Source organism: Oryctolagus cuniculus, chromosome 8 (genome assembly GCF_964237555.1).
Source record: "Oryctolagus cuniculus chromosome 8, mOryCun1.1, whole genome shotgun sequence".
Classification (NCBI taxonomy): domain Eukaryota; kingdom Metazoa; phylum Chordata; class Mammalia; order Lagomorpha; family Leporidae; genus Oryctolagus; species Oryctolagus cuniculus.
Genome location: NC_091439.1, coordinates 62992111 through 63015051, shown reverse-complemented (window position 1 = coordinate 63015051; position 22941 = coordinate 62992111). Strand labels below are relative to the sequence as shown.

General features: G+C 38.3%; 1 long non-coding RNA gene across 2 annotated transcripts in view; it reads right to left on the bottom strand.

Moving 5' to 3' along the window:
* The window catches only part of LOC127483287 (uncharacterized), a 148910-nt gene extending 130405 nt beyond the window's left edge, over positions 1–18505 (bottom strand). The window contains exon 1 of one of the 2 annotated variants that reach the window (XR_007909428.2): positions 18000–18505. This is a non-coding gene — a long non-coding RNA (uncharacterized lncRNA). The remainder of the gene's footprint in view (positions 1–17999) is intronic. The other variant, XR_011378333.1, reaches the window with a different exon arrangement.
* Between the last annotated feature and the right edge of the window lie 4436 nt (positions 18506–22941).

Below are 22941 nucleotides of genomic sequence, written 5' to 3'. Positions count from 1 at the left end.
GCACCTAGCAATCAGCTGAGTGGAGGCACATGAGTCTGGCTGCGAGAATTGACAGAGGTCTGGGTGCTCATAATTTCGTGAGCCTTGTGTGCTGGGATGAACTGTGAAAATACTGTGGCTGTGTGGGAGGGCACAGGTGTGGCTGGGTCTCAAAGCAGTCACTGTGGATGGCTCCACATGCTCAGGGCTCCCTGATTGCCTTGTGAGAGTAACAGAAAGATGTGACTATAATAATAAACATATATGCAACTAAATACAGGCACCTGGCTACTAAAAAGAAATGCTGGCCAGCGCCACAGCTCACTAGGCTAATCCTCTGCCTGCAGCACCAGCACCCCGGGTCCTAGTCCCAGTTGGGGCGCCAGATTCTGTCCCGGTTTCTCCTCTTCCAGTCCAGCTCTCTGCTATGGCCTGGGAAGGCAGTGGAGAATTGCCCAAGTGCTTGGGCCTTGCACCTGCATGGGAGACCAAGAGGAAGCACCTGGCTCCTGGCTTCGGATAGGTGCAGCACGCCAGCCATAGCTGCCATTAGGGGAGTGAACCAATGGAAGGAAGACCTTTCGCTCTGACTTTCTCTCTCACTGTCTATTTCTGCCTGTCAAAAAAAAAAAAAAGATAAAAGAAATGCTAATTGATTTAAAGGGAGACACAACCTCCAATACAATAGTAATGGGGGACTTCAATACCCCACTTTCAGCAATGAACGCATCAACCTGACAGAAAATCTACAAGCAAGCAACAGAGTTAATTGACACTACTGACCAAATGGACCTAATGGATATCTACAGAACTTTTCATCCTACAGTTATAGAATACAATTCTTCTCTCCAGTGCTTGGAACTTTCTCTAGGATAGAACACATGCTAGGCCATAAGGCAAGTTTCAGCAAATTGAAAAAAATAATCGAAATCGTACCATGCATCTTCTCTGACCACAATGGAATGAAGCTGGAAATCAACAACTCAAGAATCTCTAGAAGATACATAACACATGGAGACTGAACAACATGCTCCTGAATGAACAGTGGTTCGTTGAAGATATCAAAAGAGAAATCAAAAAAAATTCTGAAAACAAAGACAACAACACAACATATCAAAACTTATGGGATACACAAAAGCAGTGTTGGGAGGAAAGTTTATAACAATTGGTGCCTACATCAAGAAGTTAGAAAGGCACCAAATGAACTATCAATGTATCTCAAGGACCTAGAAAAACAATAGCAAACAAACCGAAATTAGTAGGAGAAAAGAAAATTAAAATTAGAGAAGAAATAAACAAAACTAAAATCAAAGAGCAATACAAAAGATCAGCAAAACAAAGAGCTGATTTTTCAAAAAATACAAAAAATTGACACACAGTTGGCCCAACTAACCAAAAATAAAAGATCCAAATCAATAAAAATTAGAGATGTAAAAGGGAATGTAACAACAGACACTGCAGAAATAAAAAGAATCATCAGAAATTACTGCAAAGAGCTGTATACCAACAACACAGGAAACCTAGAAGAAATGGAAAGATTCCTGGACACTTACAGCCTACCTAAAGTGAGCCATGAAGATACAGAAAACCTAAACAGACCAGTAACCAAAACAGAAATTGAATCAGTAATAAAACTCTCCCAATAAAAAAAAAAGCCCAGGACCGGATGGCTTACTGCTCCTGCCAGACACTGAAACAAGAATTAACTCCAATTCATCTCAAGCTATTCAAAACAATAGAAAGAGAGGGAATCCTCCCAAACTCCTTCTGCGAAGCCAGCATTGCCTTAATTCCTAAATCTGAAAAAAATACAACAGAGAAAGAGAATTACAGACCAGTTTCCCTGATGAACATAGATAGAAAAATTCTCAACAAAATACTAGCCAATCAAATCCAACAATACATCAGAAAGATCATACACCTGAACCAAGTGGGACATTTGCCTGATATGCAGGATGGTTCAACATTTACAAATCAATGTGAGACATCACATCAACAAAATAAAGAACAAAAACCATGTGATTATCTCAATAACTGCAGAGAAAGCATTTGATAAAATGCAGTATCCTTTCATGATGAAAACTTTAAGCAAAATGGGTATGGGAAGAACATTGCTCAAAACAATCAAGGCAAATTACGACAAACCCATGGCCAGCATCCTATTGAATGGGAAAAATTGGAAGCATTCCTGCTAAGATCTGGAACCAGATAAGGATGCCCACTCTCACCATCACTATTCAATATAGTCCTGAAAGCTTTAGCCAGAGCCATCAGGCAAGAAAAATGAATCAAAGAGTTACAAATTGGGAAGGAAGAAGTCAAACTATCCCTAATTGCAGATAACATATCTTATATATTTTTTTTTCCTTTTTTTAACTTTTATTTAATGAATATAAATTTCCAAAGTACAGCTTATGGATTACAATGGCTTCCCCCACCCATAATTTCCCACCCACCCACAACCCTCCCCTTTCCCGCTCCCTCTTCCCTTCCATTCATATCAAGATCCATTTTCAATTCTCTTTATATACAGAAGATCAGTTTAGTATATATTAAGTAAAGATTTCAAGTTTGCACCCACATAGAAACACAAAGTGAAAAATACTGTTTGAGTACTAGCTATAGCATTAAATCACACTGTACAGCACATTAAGGACAGAGATCCTACATGAGGAGTAAGTACACAGTGACTCCTATTGTTGACTTAACAAATTGACACTCTTGTTTATGGCATCAGTAATCACCCCAGGCTCTTGTCAGGAGTTGCCAAGGCTATGGAAGCCTTTTGAGTTCACCGACTCTGATCATATTTAGACAAGGTCATAGTCAAAGTGGAAGTTCTCTCCTCCCTTCAGAGAAAGGTACCTCCTTCTTTGATGACCTGTTCTTTCCACTGGGATCTCACTCATGGAGATCTTTCATTTAGGTGTTTGTTTGTTTGTTTGTTTTTGCCAGAGTGTCTTGGTTTTCCATGCCTGAAATACTCTTATGGGCTTTTCAGCCACATCTGCATGCCTTAAGGGCTGATTCTGAGGCCAGAGTGCTGTTTAGGACATCCGCCATTCTATGAGTCTGCTGTGTATCTCGCTTTCCATGTTGGATCATTCTCTCCCTTTATTATTCTATCGGTTAGTATTTGCAGACACTAATCTTGTTTATGTGATACCTTTGACTCTTAGTTCTATCATTATGATCAATTGTGAACAGAAATTGATCACTTGTACTAGTGAGATGGCATTGGCACATGCCACCTTGATGGGACTGAATTGGAATCCCCTGGTATGTTTCTAACTCTACAATTTGGGGCAAGTCAGCTTGAGCATGTCCCAAATTGTACATCTCTTCCTTCTCTTATTGCCACTCATATTTAACAGGGATCACTTTTCAGTTAAGTTTCAACACTTAAGAATAACTGTGTATTAATTACAGAATTCAACCAATAGTATTAAGAAGAACAAACAAAAAAAATACTAAGAGGGATAACGTATTAAGTTGTTCATCAACAGTCATGGCAAGTGCTGATCAATTCACTGTTTCTCATACTGTTCATTTCACTTTAACAGGTTTCCTTTTTGGTGTTAGGTTAGTTGTCACCAATCAGGGAGAACATATGATATTTGTCCCTTTGGGACTGGCTTATTTCACTCAGCATGATGTTTTCAAGATTCCTCCATTTTGTTGCAAATGTCCGGATCTCATTGTTTTTTACTGCTGTATAGTATTCGATAGAGTACATATCCCATAATTTCTTTATCCAGTCTAATGTTGATGGGCATTTAGGTTGGTTCCAGGTCTTAGCTATTGTGAATTGAGCTGCAATAAACATTAAGGTGCAGACAGCTTTTTTGTTTGCCAATTTCATTTCCTTTGGGTAAATTCCAAGGAGTGGGATGGCTGGGTCGAACGGTAGGGTTATCTTCAGGTTTCTGAGGAATCTCCAGACTGACTTCCATAGTGGCTTAACCAGTTTGCATTCCCACCAACAGTAGGTTAGTGTCCCTTTTTCCCCACATCCTCGCCAGCATCTGTTGTTGGTAGATTTCTGAATGTAAGCCATTCTAACTGGGGTGAGGTGGAACCTCACTGTGGTTTTGATTTGCATTTCCATGATTGCTAGTGATCTTGAACATTTTTTCATGTGCCTGTTGGCCATTTGGATTTCCTCTTTTGAATAATGTCTATTGAGGTCTTTGGCCCATCTCTTAAGTGGGTTTTTTGTTGTTGTGGAGACTCCCACCATAATTCCTGACTTCAACAAGATTTAAACTTCACATATTAAAGACATTTTCTGTTCCTACTGAACTCCATGTCCTCACTTTTCTTGTCCTTCTTAAATTCCTTAACTGCAGTAATAGGTTTCCCTCACTTCTCTCACTTCTCTCATCATCATCCCTTACTCACTTCATCATATTCATCTGGCAAAACCCCAAACCTGATGACAGCCATGTTGTACCTGTCCCCATCTACTTCATGCAAGTGGGGGAAGTATGAAACATGCTGACTTGCTTCACTATCTAATAGGGACAGTAAAAAGAGTCTTCCATAGGATAGGTTAGGGAAGAGCAAGCAAGCAGTTAGCCCTTAGTGTAGACCACTTATTTTCCTGTATGTCTCTAATTCACTCACTCCTCAAGCCTCCTAAAGAACTATATCCCTCCAATCCTCTCCTAAGCCATCAGTAACTCTCCCCCATTCTTACTCTCAGCTGAATAATATGTTTTCTATCTCTGAGAAAATAGAACTAATTTCCAGAGAAGCCCACACCACATTGATTCATGTACAAGCACCCACATAGTCTGCCTTCCTACCAATTACTCCAGATGGATTATCCTTGTTCCTAGCTAAAGGCAATCCCTCTTGTGCACTGAATCCATTGCCTCGCCCACACAAACACATCAGTACACCAATTCCTCCATCTCTATTTCTTCCACCATCAATTTTGCTCCCTTATGTTGTGACATTCATATCAATGTATAAACAAAAACTGCTGTAATTTCTACCACCTAAAAAACAAATGAAAAGGAAAAACCTCTCCATGACCTCATTTCCCCTTCTAGTTACCCATCCCACATATCTACTCCTCCGTATGGTGAAATTTTAAGTTTTCCTATACTTACTAATTTCAATTTGTTGCCATGTTTTTCTTGAACTCCCTGTAATACAATAAAATTTTCACTCTCCACAATCACTCTAACCAAAACTCTTCTCAAGGACATTAATTATTGTGGTAGGATAATAGTTTTGGTAATCCCAAAAGGCCGCATATTGAAAGTGTGGTTCCCCAAAGTCTTATGTTACTGGGTAACAGATTATATGAATGGATTAAGGATAGAAACTTGATATCATCATGATGTCTATGAGGTGGGTACAGTAGGAGGTCTACAGATTATTGGGCGTGCCCTCCAGAGTTCTCTAGAGAGGTTAGTTATACAGGAGGATCTGCTGCTCTGTCTCTATCTATGTTTCCTGGCTAACCATGCAATCCTCCTTCTATAGTTTTTCCACCATCCACTATCCAAATCAAATGCCAGACTAATGTAACTGCCCAATCTTGGAATATGAACCTCCAAAAGTATGAGCTGAAATAAACTTTCTTCCTTTTTAAGTAGCTTCTCCTAAGCATTTGAGTTAAAATGTTGAAAAATAGCCTCTTACATCAATGAACTACTCTGACTAGATCACTGGTCAACTCCTTGAACAATGAGCCATGCTTCCTCAGAAAAGTCCTGTGGTTTGATTTCTGGAAGAACACACTTTTCCGATTTTCCCCACACTTTCCCGATTTTCCCCGTTTCACTAGGCATTTCTCATTTCTTTTGTTGGTTCATGCAACACTCCAAATCTAAATATTCAAGCCCCTTTGGACTTAATCTTTATTCATGACCACTTCCTAAATTTTATGTGTATTCAAGACCTCTTTCTAGAACTCACTTGCCTACTAGATAAATCCACATGAATGTCTACTAAAGTCCTTAAACTCAGCACATCCAAGGCAGAATGTCCTTTTATTTGGCCCTTCCCACAGCCTATCCTATTTCAGTAAAGAGTACTTTTTCCATTTTTCCAATTCCTCAGACCATAAATCTTGGAGGCATCTTTGAGTCCTCTGTTTTTCATATCCTATATCCACTGTATTAGTTGTCTTATTGGATCTATCTTCAAAATATACCCACTTCTCACCACAAACCACCTTCATTGTGCTCAGAATTGCCATCATCTATTACCTACATTATTACCATATCCTTCTAATGAGTCTTTTGCATTCCTTAGGCTGTCTATTCTCACCCAGAAACTAGAAAGATGCTCTCAAAACTATCATCAAACTTATGTCATACAACTACTCAAAATCCTCCAATAACTTTTTCCTTTCATCCTACTTAGCATAAAAGCCTTATTCCTTCCAGTGACCTATAAATTGCTATGTAATCTGTATCACTGCAACCTCCCTAATCTTCCTCTAGTACTACTCCCCTTCCTTCTTTCTTCCAGTCAACTGGCCTCTTTCCCAGGTACCAAACACAAGTTATACTTGCTGCTTCCTCTGTCTGAGAACCTCTTCCACCAGGAATTACCAGGTTGAATCCATCCCATCACTCCCTTCTGCTATTTACTCAGTTGCCTAAAGAAGAATTCCAGGAACATTCTATTTAATATTTCACAACTTTCCTTTTTTTCTTTCTTTCTTCTTCCTTGATTGTAGAGGCTCCATAGATAAAGAGTCAGAAAGACAGGTAGAGGTGTGTATGTGTGTGTGTGTGTGTGTGTATGCAAAAAATACAAATTATTATCTTTCCCTGCACCCTGACATATAAACTACATGAATACAGGAATTTAATATATATATAGTTCATTCTTATGTTGCCAGCATCTAAGACATCTGGCAAACAGATGGGGCTCAGAAATCATTAGTTGAATGAATAATTTATATATTCATATTTTAAGTTATTAAGTTTTCTTCAATTAAAGATTAAAACTGTGTTTTACCTTGGTATTTCAACAAAGTACCCTCCTGTGCTTTGATCCTATACACTTGGGTTTTAAGAAAAAAATCCTACTGTTGAAGACTGCATCTTTTGTTCAATAGGTCATTTCAAGCTACATTATTTTCTTGTCTAATCATTGGAGGGGGAAGGAAGTGGAATTGATGGGTAATATTTCAGGAGGATTCCCCTGTAGCACTATTGTATAAGACAACAGAGGTTCTTCCTTACTGGGACACATTTTCATGTCCTAGTTTATATTTAGACACAGAAACCCTTTAGAACTAATGGGAGGTCTACGGGCCAAACACATTTATAGGAAACGAGAGGAAATAGCACAGTAAAAGCAAGCTGGGAAAAAAGATCTTCTAGTTTGCTGTTACCTAATTTGTCACATGAAAGACTTATTTTAACATTTCTATTAGATAAAATGAACAGAAAAATACCATGTGCAGTATTCCCTCTGTATTCTTGCCCTTGTTTCTTTGCATGCCTCCTCTTCATTTGAGTCATGTATTAAGATAGGGAGAAAATGTAGAACAGGATTTTTTACTTATCTCAATCAGAAATATCATCCAATATTTGATGAATTGCAAAAAATGCAAACATAATTTTGCAAAGTACAAATTGTTAATACAAAGTACAATTTGTCAATAAATAATTACCCAAGTTATTTGTGTTTTCAATGAAAAATATCCTTTGGTCAAATTAGTTGTGATTTGGTTCAGTTTTATTGGTTGGCTTTATTTTTTAAGGACATTAGAGGTTTGTTCTGTTATCTCTTTACAATATGCTTAGTAATGCATCTACTCCATATTGTTGCTATATCAACGCTTGTATTGTCTATTCCTTGACGTGTTCTTATGTGTACAGAAGTGTATCAAAGGAATAAACTTTATTTTTTTTTCTCCAACTATTGTTAGTCAATACTCTCTGTTGCAGGATTTCCTCTCTGTTTCCAGATAATATCCAGGCATATTCCATGTCTTTCTGGTTGTGTTTTTCTTTCAGTGACAAGGACAATTTCACTTAAGTAACTGGGATTCACTTTCAGACACTAAAAATTTCCATCCAGTAAAATTAGAACTTCAATCTAAGTTTCACTCCAAAATATCATTCCCCACAAAACTTATCTTTAGATGAGTGAACAGCAACAGCAAAGTGATCTTAGGCTGATCCCACCTGCCCTCCTCCAGCCACAAAACAGATTCCCCCAGGGTCAAGGTAGTAGAAACTAAAAAAATAGGCAAAGTGTATACAGCAGATGATATTGCAAGTCACTACAGTAGATGCTCAAACGCTAGCTCTCTCATGGGGCACATTTGTGTCTTCTTTGGCAGTCATTCTCAGGAACCTCCAGTCTGCAAAGTTCCCTTTAACGAATTGTATACCTCCAATTGACTCATTGCTACTGTCTTCAGTCCCTGCTATCTCTGGTGCATCTCCTGGTATCTTACAATGGAGTCTCCAGTGCCCAGAACACTTCTATCTTGACTAAGAGCTCGGCTTGAACTTTTCCAGGACAGTCACTTAGATCATAGGATATTTGTGCATTCTTAGCCCAACAAGCAGTGGAATGCATTCTAGATCTTTACCATTTCTGCTTGTCTGGCCATTGCAGTTGCTCTAGCCAACTTCATGGTTTAAGAATTCTCCTAGAAGCAGGCAGGAAGCAAGCAACAGTTGCTGTGTTCATCTGTCTCTGCTCCACTGGACTTATCAAGATCTCTAAGGAATTCCTACCAGGTTCCAGCATGAGGAGAACGTTAGGTAAGCTTAAAAGTTTCCACAGCTATGTGAACATAAGATTCCAGTCTCTTCTACTTCCTGACATCTATAGTCTCTGGAATTACTCTCTTAGAGCCCTATTAGTTGGCTTGTGGTGAGTGCCAGCATCCCAGTCTCCACGTCTTGGTAGGGAAGAAAAAAAAAATGCCATGATTTTGGTACTAATTAACTCACAGACATACCTATTTTAAATACTCTCTTTCCAATCACCGTGTAAAATCCCTGTTCTTGTGTAAGATAGAAATTGATAGTTAGGTTGATAGTCCCTAGAGAGTTTTTGCTTTCAGTATTTTGGTCATGGATGTGGTTAGCATATCTCTTTAAAATGTGAGGGTCCTTATCCTCTACTGTTCTGAAGTTTATGGGCTCAGTCCACATTTTGAGACAACTGAAAAAGTCCCAGCCCACTTCCTATATCACCTTTCTCACCACTGTCTTGAAGTCAAAAGCCTTACCATAGCCTGGAAGATGGTCACCCAAGTATTTATATCCTAGTCCCAGAACCTGTGAATATCTCACTGTAAGTAACAAAATAGGCATTTTTTACATTTGCAAATGTGATTAAATGGAGAATCTTGAGAAAGGGATATTATCTTTCCTGCATGATCCAGTGGACCCAAAATATAATCAAAATGTCTATGAGAAAGAGAGACACATTTCACTTCAGAAGATGTGGTTTAGACAACAGAAACATATTTTTTCACATCTCTGGAGACTAAAAGTTCAAAACCAAGGTGAGATTACGGTTGGTTCCTTCTGAGGCCTGTAAGGAAAGAGTCTGTTCCACCATCTCTCCTTGACTTTTGGGTGGCCAACTTCTCCCTGTGTCCCTTTATTATATCTTCCTGCTGTGTTTCTGTCCAAACTTTCCCTTTCTATAAGAATACAAGGCAGTTTGGATTAGTCACTCTACTGACTTCATTTTAAGGTGATTATATCCATAAAAACCATGCCTCCAAATGCAGTCACATTCTTAGCTTTTAGTTTTTGGTGAGAAGGTAGGGTACACAATTCAACACACACCTAAAGGCAATTTACAGTTATGCAACTAGGCAGGGAAAATAAACTGCTAAAGAACCAGAGGTGTTATCTGATAGAAAACTCACTGAGAGAGAACTTAGATTTGGTCTCTATTTCTCTAAAATTCAGAAACAGAATCAACTGAAATAAATTAGCTGAGAGAAGGCTTTGATGCATTTCCACAATATCTATTTTCCTCTCTCACCAAGTGTCTTCTGTCTGTGCATCTGAGCCTTTTAGAAGGTTGTTATAAACAGCAGGAGGCAGCAATGATTGTGGGGCACCAAAACTCACTCAATAAGGGACTGCACTCTCCACATCCTCTGTCACTGCCAGAGGCTCTGTATTAATTCTAATGATCAAAGTCTGGCATGGTCCCAGGGATCTACCACCCACCAGCAATTTGAGACAGGCTCCTCAGGACTCAGCGTTGACAGTGTTCTAGGTGACCAGTTTCCCTGAACTCTTCTTTCCAGCTCATGGTCATAACTACACTAAGCCCTCAGAGAAGCAGTCAAAAGTCAAAGAACCACAGTGGCTTGTGGGAAAGAGGGGATGAACCTCACTTCTTTCAGCTCTAAGAACTCCATGATCAACTAGTGACTGTCAATGATATCTACAAATCAGACTGTCCTGAAAGCTATTTTGGCCCCTTGTTCTTTATAGTAACTACCATACCCACACAGCTTCTGCAAATCGGTGCCATCACTTGGTCCCTGGCATGCCTGAACTCCACTGTCCCACTGAATTCAAGGAACTCATTTGGATGGCAACTGTTTCCCTGTCATTCTTGGCCCACAGAAAATTGACATCACAGGTTCTTCTTTGATGAGGCCGAAGTATCCTTCATGAATGTGTTTTGTCACTGAGTTGGTAGTTAGTGTCCTCTGGATGATCTGGACATAATTAGGGTCTGGGTGAGCAGGTTTTACAGGAACACTCCACTCTACTGTTCCAGTTTCCCTGAAGTTTTGCAGACCTCTCTCTTCAGTATTCCATGAAAGTTCTGATATTTTAACTTCATTTGGTACAGGACACCAAAACTGTTGGAGTCACTCTCAGCTGCTTGACCCATTGAATTCAGAATTGCTGCTCAGTGCATCAGTATCAATGAACTCAGTCTGACCTAAATCCTAAGGATTTATTCTATTCTGGTATATGTTCTCCAGGTTTCTACCAATACCAAATGGCAATACATTGGAATTCATTTATATGTGTGTTATAACTTCCTATGGCTCACTCTCCGAATCTCACCCTATAGATGCTTCTGGGCCTTAGCAATAACGGATGTTAAGAGGTGGTTCTGATGATCACTGATCTATAAGGCAACCACCTCACAGCAGGCTGGTAAGGACCTTCAGGAAAGAGGAGACTGACACCTGCAGGCAGGAACAAGGGTTGCTTCTCCCGACACAGGGGCTTGATGGAATAGATGGGTTCAAAGTTCCCAGCTTCATCAGAATCTGCCCTTATGGCTCTAGCCCAATTTCAGAATTTCACCCTTTATCACACAATATCTCCACTTTTACATAAAATTAACTTCAACATTAAAAATTCAATTTGAATTATAACATAATCACTTCTGCAGTAGACTTTGGGCTTGGTTTTCAGAAAACTCAGCAACAAAGCTACGAGAGATATGCATGTATACCATACACACAATGGACACACACTGTACATACACATACCACATTCACCGCAATTTCCTTTTTAGGTAGTGGTAGATGTTTTCTGTTCTCTTACCTAGACTTTGAGCTGGGAATTTAAAGACTTGAGCACATTATTTTCTTTCCACAAGTTCCCCAGTGCATTTAAAGCAGCTAATTTCATCATATTTCTTGTCACTCCCTGTGTGATCTCTGGTAGCAGCTACCTGGGCACCCGAATACAGTTCATTCCAAATCTGATGCTGGATGTGAAGTGGTACAAGTTAGCTAGACTAGCAGCTGGGAGGGAAAGGCAGATGTTAAGTGAGGAGGTGTAATGACAAACTAGAACCTGTAAAAAACACAAAAGGATCAACTGGGTCCTGTGCCTTCCACTGTCTCTAGTGTCATGGATTTGCTGGTCTACAGAAGTTGGTATCCCGCATCTGAAATGCAGACACTTGGCCCAGGACTTGGAGAAGCTGAAGGAGCAGCTCCTAGAGACTTAGAAGAACCATGAGCTCTGCTGATGCCCCTAGATGAGGCAGCAAACTAGCCACAAAATGTCTGAACAGCAGCATCTGCTGTCTTGTACCAGACTTTAGAATGCAATGGCCACTGTTTTACTACCAGCTTCTGTATCACCCTCAAATTTCTCTTTGACCAACCCTAACTCTGAACCATTCAAAAAAAGCATTCTGGGAAACCATTTCTAGCTTAGCTCAGTTGCTTTAGTCTGAAGCCACCACATTATAACCTCACTTTTCTGTTTCTTTTCTCTGTTCCAGATACCCTTGCATTAGCCTCTTTTCCTCTCCTTTAGCAAAATCGCAAACAGCCCTATTATTCAGCATATTCAAAGAACTATCTTGGTTTAGGGGATTGTTTACAAGGTCTCATGTGACTAACTCTCCTTAAGCTTTAAACTCCACCAAGCCAAACTAAGGAGTGTATGTAAATCTGTATTTATAGATACAATGTACAATGTGTACAATGTGTATATAATTACACAGTTTGCATGTATACACATGTGTATGGGTAAAATAAGGTATTTTTTTATTTTGAAATACCATGTTCATATTTTGTAATTAAAATTTTCCTTTGGAGAAATAGCCACATAAAAGTAAGAAGTAAAACCACATAAAAGTAAGAAGTGGTGGCTTATTACAATAACACAGACCCTAGAATATATTTCTGTCAGTATGAACCAATTATAGTATAACCTGAAGTCAAAAGTTCTCATTTGGAGCTGCCACTTGTGACACAGCCCACTTTGAATCCTGTCTTCACTGTTTCTGATTTTGCTTCCCACTAGTGCACCTGGGAAAGCAGCAGAGGATGGTCCAAGTTCTTGTGCCACCCGTGTGGTAGATCCAGATGAAGTTCTTGGCTCCTGGCTTCACCCTGGCCCAGCTCTGGCCATTGCAACCATTTAGGGAATAAACAATTAGATAGAAGATCTCTCACTCTCTGTATCTCTGTATTCATCCCTCCCTCCCTTTCTCTCTCTCTCTCTTTCCCCCCCAATTACCTTAGAGTCATTCTTTTTTTTTTAAGATTTTTTATTTATTTATTTGACAGGTAGAGTTAGTGAGAAAGAGAGAAAGGTCTTTCCTTCCATTGGTTCACCCACCAAGTGGCTGCTACGGCTGGTGCTGCGCCAATCCGAAGCCAGGAGCCAGGTGCTTCCTCCTGGTCTCCCATGCAGGTGCAGGGGCCCAAGCACTTGGACCATCCTCCACTGCTCTCCTGGGCCACAGCAGAGAGCTGGACTGGAAGAGGAGCAGCTGGGACTAGAACCCGGCGCCCATATGGGATGCCGGCGCAGCAGGCGGAGGATTAGCCAAGTGAGCCACAGCGCGGGGCACCCCCTTAAAGTCATTCTTCTTCATCTATTACCAACACATCCAAAATAATTCTGTAAGCTTCATCTCCAAATTATACCCAGACTATGACAATATTCACCATTTCACTACAACTTTCCTAGTGTAAGTCACTATTTTTGCTTTCTGGGAAATTTTCAAGATTTCCTAATGAGTCTCCATTTTCTTTGGCCCTTACAATCTTTTCTGTACTTCTCAGTCCAAAAGTCTTCACTAGTTACTCTCTTTCAAAATCAGAGCCCAGCCTCATATCCTGGCCTGCAAGGGCCCCCTTCAAATCCCTAACTGACTTTCACCTGATCACACTGCTCAGGCCACCCTGGTACCTCTTTGCCTGTCCTCAGAGACACAGAACAGGGCCTCAGCAGAGGCTTATTATTTGTACTTTTTCTTCTGCCTGAAAGTTTCTTGGCAAGGTCTCTGTCAAGCTCCCTTTCTCATATCCTTCAGAACTTTCTAAATATTACTTTATCTTAAGGCTTCCATTGCCCATAGAGACAGCATATTGTTCTTATGCCAAGTATACCATATTAAATATTACATGCACTGTTGTTTGCATATAGTCACTCTCAACAGATCTTTGTTAATTGTTGTATTTTTGTATTTGTCTTTCCCTGATTTTTTTTTCTTCTTAGTTCTTTGCTCATAGTAGAGACTTAATAAGCTTTTGAATGGGATTCAATTAAATCAAACTGAACTAAAGTTTGTTTTCCTTGAACACATACTTCCTAGGCAGAGGTGAGAGTAGCTAAAAACTGAATATCTAGGGAAACTCATGTGAGTCTAATATAGGGTTTGGACTATTTCAATGCTCATAACAAAGACCATGTATCATTACATGGTGTTTGTGTTGGGTTTATGGGCTCTCAGCAACATGATGCTCTAACAAATACATAAGGCCCTTCCAGGTACGTGTCAGCAATAAAAACCTAATTAAACAGAAGTGTTGTTGATCGGTCATGATGATTAAAAACAGCAAGCCCTTAGTCATATGCTTACTCCAATGCTGTTTCACTAAAAAAATTCTCTAAGGATCTCAACAGAATGAGCAGAAAACGTATTCAGAATCAGGTAAGCACATGACCAAGAGACATACTGATGAGCTTGTGCAAAACTAATTTGCAGTCAGTTTTGTGCTTTGGAACTTTCTCTTCCAGTGAAAACGCTGAGTACTCTACAAATTATTGAGCCTCTATCTTATCATCAGGGTCCCTTCTGACAATATACTTCCTTTCAAAAATTTCTCAACCCATTTTTTTTTTTCAGAACTGTGGGGATTAAAATTGCTTCTCTCAAAAGGTCTTGTTTTTATTTTGGAATAATCTGGCTGAGAGCTTTATTTACAAATTGTGTGCCTAATGTTTGAAACACTCATCCCAAGGATAATGGCCAGTGCCTATCAAAGGATGCTAATTTCATCCTCTAACAATCTTAAGCGGCAGTTGGGAGACCAAAAAGTTCTCTAACATGTCCAAGGTAAGCCTAGAGATGTACCCAAATTGTTTAGCTACAGGAATACTATATTAAACACCCATGTATAACAGGGCTCCCCAGCCATGCCAGCATCAGCTTCGAGTGTTGTGTGCCAAAGCTTGCACCTTTGGTACTTGAATGTAGCTGCAGAACATCTCCTTCTGAAACACTACGTGCCACTTCATTCAACTATCTAGGAAATTACTTTCACCTATTTTGTGGCCATGCTAAAACTGGATGTACAATTTATCTATCCAGGATTCCAAGTAGACCCTGCATAGATGCTCTTGAGATGGAAAATTAAATTCCAAGTAAGATGAGGACTTTGCAGCCTACACCTAGTGAACAGTGCAGCCTTTGGGAGTCAAAAACAGAAAGGCAGAGGTTATAATTCCTACCTTTTCTAGGAATCCACCAAACCTCTATTACTTAGTGCACGGTATATCCTAAAGTGAGGAAAAACAATTGATATGTCTAACAAGAGTCATTTTACTCTTCTGTTAATTGTTAGATGCATCTTCCTAAATATTATGATTTTCTCTACTTCACTTTTACTTACTTATTGTTGATTCTACTAGTAAAAGTTTTTTATGTGTTGTTTTATTTGAAAGGATCCAAAGCATCATCTTTCTCTCCTTTAATGGATCTCTTTGGAGCAGATACAAAACAACAGTCTAGTGCCATCCTTGGGAAGAAACTGCATTCTCATCAATATTCAAAGAGACAATTAGAGTCGGTATGGGAAGTTCCAGGGTGCAAGCTGCTATGGCAATGAGGTTTCAATACATCTGCTTTTCAAAAACAAATCCACAAAGAAAGCTTTGCAAAACATGTCTTAAAGAATAGCACAGAAAATATAATCTAGAATATTTATTTCATACATATACACCAGATAGACACAGCAAGAGAGGAAGAGTTTAAATAGAACAAGTAACTAGAAATAGCTTTTCAGTAGTAAAGAAAATCTCCAAATTCAGTTTAGTGCAAAACCATCACAGTGATTGAAGCAGGAAGTTTGACATGAAATCATCTTTGATGGGCTATAAATTTTATTGTTCACCTTTGTGTTCATGGGAGATTAAATTGATAATGAAATTGAAAGCAGTCATGTATAATTAAAATTATTTTGGTGCATCACAGGTAGCCTAATGCTATGACTCTAGTCGGGAATCTTCCTGTTATTTGGGAGGTTTATAAAACTGCATAAAAGTACTGTAGATTGATACTTGCCTGCTTGCATTTCAAAATCTATTAATGAGCTTCTTTTTTCAGTCATTAAAGTTAATATGGTTTAGTAAAGATCAAAGTAAGGATAATCTAAATCCAAAGATACCAGCATCTACCTCATCCAGTAATATAATATGCAGGGCATTTGTTATTTGGCGAGTTCAAGAAAGAAAAGGGAAACTGCTATAATTTTGAAACTCAAATGACTTTCATTTCTTGTTATAGAATAAAATTCCTCAAGAGCTAAAATTGAGGTTTGTATTTTATTTTCAGTCCTCAAATTCTCATGGCTGTCACAGTTAAACTGCACATGTATCTATGGCTTAGAGTGGCAGAGGCTAATCTTTCCCAACCAACGTAAAAATAAGTTGTACATTTCCAAACAACCAACACATAATGCCAATAAAAACCTAGCATGAAGACAATGATCACTAGGCATCTCAGAGTCCAGAGCAGAAAAGAAATGTAAATTCAAGGCAGAGATTTTGGAGAGGTATATATAGAAAAGAATTGATACTGGTCTTTTCATGTTCATGGGCATCTGAAAATTCTAAAAGGATAGATAGTAATAGAAAAAAAAGTCATGAACAATATTCCATAATTCAGTAAAATCAGGAGAGAGACAGAACCCAGAATGATAATGGCAGGAAGTCTTATACTGTAAGCCAAACTGTGGAACATGAAGCAGCAAGAGAGTCCATGAAACAAAAGGCAAGAAAGACACAGTGGCAAGCATGCAAGTCTATTGAAAACTCATACAAAACCATAATCTCCCATCTCAGAGAGCATCACCCTTATCCACCAGTCCCTTATGTCATAAATACTGGCATCTTCTTTAAGTTCTTATATCTAGTTGATCATTAACTCCTATCTTCAATACCCTAATATCTCTTTACCTTTTCAGTTGCTTATGTATTAGGAGCCAACACCACCTGTTACCTGAACATCTCTCCAGTCCCTTAATCTTCTCTTTTTCAGATTCTACTCTTCAAATCACTCCCAAGGTGATCTACTTAAAGTACAAATCAAATCATATATCCCTAGCTAAATCATCCAGTGGCTACCAAATCCTTTGTCATGAAGTTCTTTTTTTTCTGATTTCTTGCTTTATAAAAAGCTACAGTAATCAAGATATGATTTTGGAAAAAGAATGAGCTATGTAGATAAATGGAATGGCACAGACTCATGTAAGTACATATGCTTAAGTTATCTTTGTCAAAGGAACAAATGCAGTTCAGAGCAGAAAATGTAGTCTTTACAACAAATAGTGATGACACAAGTGGATGCCTATATAGAATAAAAGAACAAAACTACAAGCTTTGCAACTAATACATAAACTCATTTATAGTAGTAAATAGAATTAATGGAAAATGAGAAAATGGAAATAGGAGACAATATGAGCATTTCAGTTTAGTGATTAATTTTTATGTGTAACATTGAAATCATGATAAATAAAAAGGAGAATGTGGCCTTCATTTCTTATTTTTTCCTATTTTATTTTACTTTTCAAAGTTTATATAAATGGAAGAAATTTCATGTATTTCATATATACAGTTTTAAAAGAATAATGATAATACCCTGCGATTCCATTACTGGTAATTTACCAAAAGGAAATGCGATCAGCATATGAAAGAATTATCTGTACCCCCATGTTTATAACAGCTCAACTCACAATAGTTAAGATATGGAATCAACCCAAATGTCCCCCAGTTGGTGACTACATAAAGAAATTGTGGCATATATACATGATGGAATACTACTCAGCCTTAAAAAATGAAAAAGAATGAGATTCTGTCTTTGGTAACAAAATGGACATACCTGGAGACCATTATGCTAGTGAAATAAGCCAGTCCCAAAAAAACAAATATCATGTGTTTTCCCTGATCTGTGGTATCCAATATGCAGAGTATAAAAAGTAATGTATATGAGAAAAAAATATTGAGATGTTATTATTGTTTAGAGCCCTTGTCCAAACTCTTGAGGAACAGTGACTCTATACTTACTGTCCTAAAATTCTAATCCTTAGTGTGGATTATAAAGCAGTCCATAATAATCAAATCTCTTTTTCTTCTTCCTGCAGTCCAATACTTTATTCTTGAACTGGAACTTCTTACAATTCCTGGGTACAACACAATTTTTCTAGCCACTGAACTTTGCACTTACAGTTTTCCTGCATGTGGAATACTCTCTTTTCCTGCCCCACCTGCCTTCACCTGGCTATACTTGCTCCAGATCTCAGCTAAAAACATAACTTCTTCCAGAATTCTTCATCTCCAAAACGGAATGAAGTGACAATCCTCTGGGCTCCCATAGCTACACATTAAGTCATAATTACCTCTTCATTTCCCTATCTCCACTATTAAAGGTTATCTCCTGGAAGGCAACCACTTCATCCTGAGCCACCAATTAACTGAGAAAAATGCCTGTCATATGATGAGAGCTCAATAAATAGTTGTCAGATGAAAAATAGAAAATAGGTAACATATTTGTGAAGAAAGAAGGCACAAAACTCTCAATAACTGCTTCCAATTCTAACTAAATACTCATATTATTTACTAGAATGAGTGTTTTGGTCTGGTCCAACAGCTGTGGTCAAATACCATAAACTAGATGACTTATGAACAATAGAAATGAGTTTCTCAGAATTAAGATCAAATTGCCGACATACGTAGTATCTGCAGAGGAATCATTTCCTGGTTCATAGACAGCCATTTTCTCACCAGTGTCTGCTCACATGGGAAAAGGGACAAGGAAGTTCCCTGGGGCATCTTTGACAAGGGGACTGATCTCATCTATGGCTGCTTAGCCTTCCTGACCTAACGACTTCCCAAGCCACACCTCTAATACCATCACCTTTGGGGTCAGGATTTCAACATATGGACTTTAAGGGAGGATACTATCGTTTAGTCTATAGCAATGAGGCAACTGGAATTTAGCTTTAAGGCAATAGTAAACTAGAAATGGTATAACTATTTATCCTCAGCCAAATATCAAGTAAAAATGCGACATTTAAAGTTACCTGTTTTTAAATAAGCCTTAGCAATATATACCAATAATCACAAGATTTCCTGCTGTTCCCTAAGTAGGGCTAAAATGCTACTCACCTCTTCCTCCACCAGGCACTCCTTCCATTTCTTTCTCCTTCTCTACCATTTCCTTAGGATCCATCTACCTCACTACAAACACAAGATATTGACACTGCTAAGGTTCACATAGATTTGGCTTTCCAATTCTTCTAAAATTTTACAGATATAATTTCTTTTGCCAGCTTTATTATGGCAACCAATGACTATAGGAACTGGTTGACTCAATTGCTAGTTTAAAAGTCTTCATAAAGTTACAAAATCCATTTCCCTCATTTCCCAATTGTATATTTTAATGACATTAAATTATTTAGAGATTTAAATATTTGCTTGTAGAAAATATTTGCTGCTGAATGACATACTGAGATGATTACTGTGATAATGTGACTATTCCCTAAATGTTCTATTTCTCTTCCATTACTAATTCAGGGGTGGAAATCCTGGAAATCTACAGTATAGACATGATTCTCAGATATTAGACAATACTGTAAAGGACCAAGCAATGATCAATGTCAGTGAATACTGTTTAGAATGGCTTGTGTTTCACAATCTCAAAAAAAAAAAAAAAACACACAGAATGTGTCATCTGTATGATTTACATTTTAATACCAAGGTACATTATTGTAAATAGATGTCCATTGTTAATGGACAATAGGAATTATTCTCTAATCACATGTTGCCTGTTGCATGTTGATTCTTTTTAAGATATTATTTTAATCATAGGAACAAAAAAAGTATTCAGTTCATGCTGACTCAAAACTGCATTATATCCAGTAATTTACAATCTAATGACAAAAAATCAAGTAAAACAGAACAATGTTTATGGAAGAAAGCTGTCAATACTTTATACAAGCAGCTGTGTAATGAAAGACTCATTGGACTGTGGTTTCTCCATTCTTCATAACTATTCAACTTGCATGCAAAAGATGTGAGACAATTTCTCTGTGACTCTATACACATTTTCATCATCTTTTTATCATAGCTGACAGTTCTTTTATGACAAATCTGGTTCTGAACAAGGTGGTGAAAAATCCATTTCTGAAATCATTGATAGTTAGTGCTGCTTCATTAAGTTTTATTTTTAAGTAAGGTAGAAATTTTTCCATATAAGAGAAAATAATAGACTCTCTTAAAAATCATCCCAAGAGTTTTCTTTCATTCACTCATAAGGCATTGTGAAACAAAGTCACTGTTGGGACAGATCTTTAACTGGAAGGTAAAACCTTAGCAAATCTACCTCTGACTCCAGGATTTTGGACATTACTTTGATTCTGAATAATTAACTCAATGTGGAAAAAACACAGTAATAACCAATACTTGAGAACTACCAACTTTGTGTCTATGTTTCCATGGAAATATAATCTTGATTCCATTGCCTAATAATAATCATTTTTTAACTTTTATTTAATAAATATAAATTTCCAAAGTACAGCTTTTGGATTATAGTGGCTTCCCCCCCATGACTTCCCTCCCACCTGCAACCGTCCCATCTCCTGCTCCCTCTTCCATCCCATTCACATCAAGATTCATTTTCAATTATCTTTATATACAGAAGATCAATTTAGTATATATTAAGTAAAGATTTCAACAGTTTGCACCCTCACAGAAACACAAAGTATAAAGTACTGTTTGAGTATTAGTTATAGCATTAATTCACATTGAAAAACACATTAAGGACAGAGATCCTACATGGGGAGTAAGTGCACAGTGACTCCTGTTGTTGATTTAACAATTGACACTCTTGTTTATGACATCCGTAATCACCCTAGGCTCTTGTCATGAGTTGCCAAGGCTATGGAAGCCTTTTGAGTTTGCCGACTTTGATCTTATTTAGACAAGGCCATGGTCAAAGTGGAAGTTCTCTCTTCCTTTCAGAGAAAGGTACCTCCTTCTTTGATGGCCCAATCTTTCTGCTGGGATCTCACTCACAGAGATCTTACTTTCATTTAGGGGTGTTTTGTTTGTTTGTTTGTTTGTTTTGTTTTTTTGCCAGAGTGTCTTGGTTTTCCATCTTTCCATGCCTGAAATACTCTCATGGGCTTTTTAGCCAGATCTGAATGCCTTAAGGGCTGATTCTGAGGCCAGAGTGCTGTTTAGGACATCTGCCATTCTATGAGTCTGCTGTGTATCCCGCTTCCCATGTTGGATCATTCTCTCCTTTTTAATTCTATCAATTAGTATTAGCAGACACTAGTCCTGTTTATGTGATCCCTTTGACTCTTAATCCTATCATTATGCTCAATTATGAACTGAAACTGATCACTTGGACTAGTGAGATGGCATTGGTACATGCCACCTTGATGGGATTGAATTGGAATTCCCTGGCACATTTCTAACTCTACTGTTTGAGGCAAGTCCGATTGAGCATGTGTCAAACTGTACGTCTCCTCCCTCTCTTATTCCAACTGTTATATTTAACAGGGATCACTTTTCAGTTAAATTTAAACACCTAAGAATAATTGTGTGTTAATTACAGAATTCAACCAATAGTATTAAGTAGAACAAAAAAAATACTAAAAGGGGATAAAGTATTAAATTTTTCTTCGACAGTCAGGACAAGGGCTGATCAAGTCATTGTTTCTCATAGTGTCCATTTTACTCCAACAGGTTTCCTTTTTGGTGCTCGGTTAGTTGTCACCGATCAAGGAGAACGTAGGATATTTGTCCCTTTGGGACTGGCTTATTTCACTCAGCGTGATGTTTTCCAGATTCCTCCATTTTGTTGCAAATGACCGGATTTCATTTTTTTTACTGCTGTATAGTATTCTATAGTAATAATAATTTTAAAATGTAGTCAGAAAATCTGCCTTTGGATCAATCATTTCAATGCACTGATACTTATTATCGTTACTGTTGCATTTGTAGTTATCTCTAACAGACTAGGTATCAGTCAGCATTTCATCTCTACAACAAGTACCTAAGAGAATCTGTTTATGAAGGAAGAAGCATTCTTTTGGCTCCTAATTATGGAGGCTCACAGTCCAAGATGAGGCAGCCTATGGGTCTGACATTTGACAGGGTGGTGCCTGGCAGAATGCATGCAGAGGAAGGATCACATGATAATCCAGGAAACAGAGAGTGGATGAGAATGACTCGGGCTTTCATAACAATCTTTCCATGAGTACTACCTTGAGAGAAAATGCTCCCAATTTCCTGAGGATCTTCCACGAGGCTCACCTCTTGGACACCAAATTTGATCAAGTTTCCACTCCACTCCCCAGCACCACAACCCACAACTTTTGTATAAATGTCTGCATTAGTTGGAGAACCAACTTTAGTTCAAACTACAGCAGACTAGTTTATATTTCTTCTTACCATGTTTTCTTATTTTCTTCCCCTTTCTCTCCTGGCTTCCATTGGAGAGAGAGACTATAATTTTATTGACCTATTTTTATACTTCCAGAAATTACCTCAGTTTTGTTGTTTACTGTATATCTATTTATTTTCCCTATAATTTTTATGCCTATCTGTAGTTAACTGTCCCCTTTTGAGAGGGCAGGTGCTAATTCAGAGGGCAAATTTGTATTAATTAGCAAAAGGCAACTCTTTCTCAAGAAAAAGTGATTCAAAATTAGTCCAAAGCATTTTCTAGAGCCATGACAGATATCAGCCCTACTACCTATGTGCCTATACTTGCTGTCCTCTCAGCAACCCAGGTATCATGTTGAGGAAGTACAGACAACTCCATACCTCACACCCACCCCCCATTCCACAGGTAAGACAGTGACGTGGGGGACAGAACTCAGACCCCAGTTAGCTTTCAAAGATCTGTCTGTAGATAATATTAATGGCCACTCCATAAGTGTGATGCTATTGTTCAGGCCAAACCTTAAGGACCATATGCCACACTGCTGCCTGAATG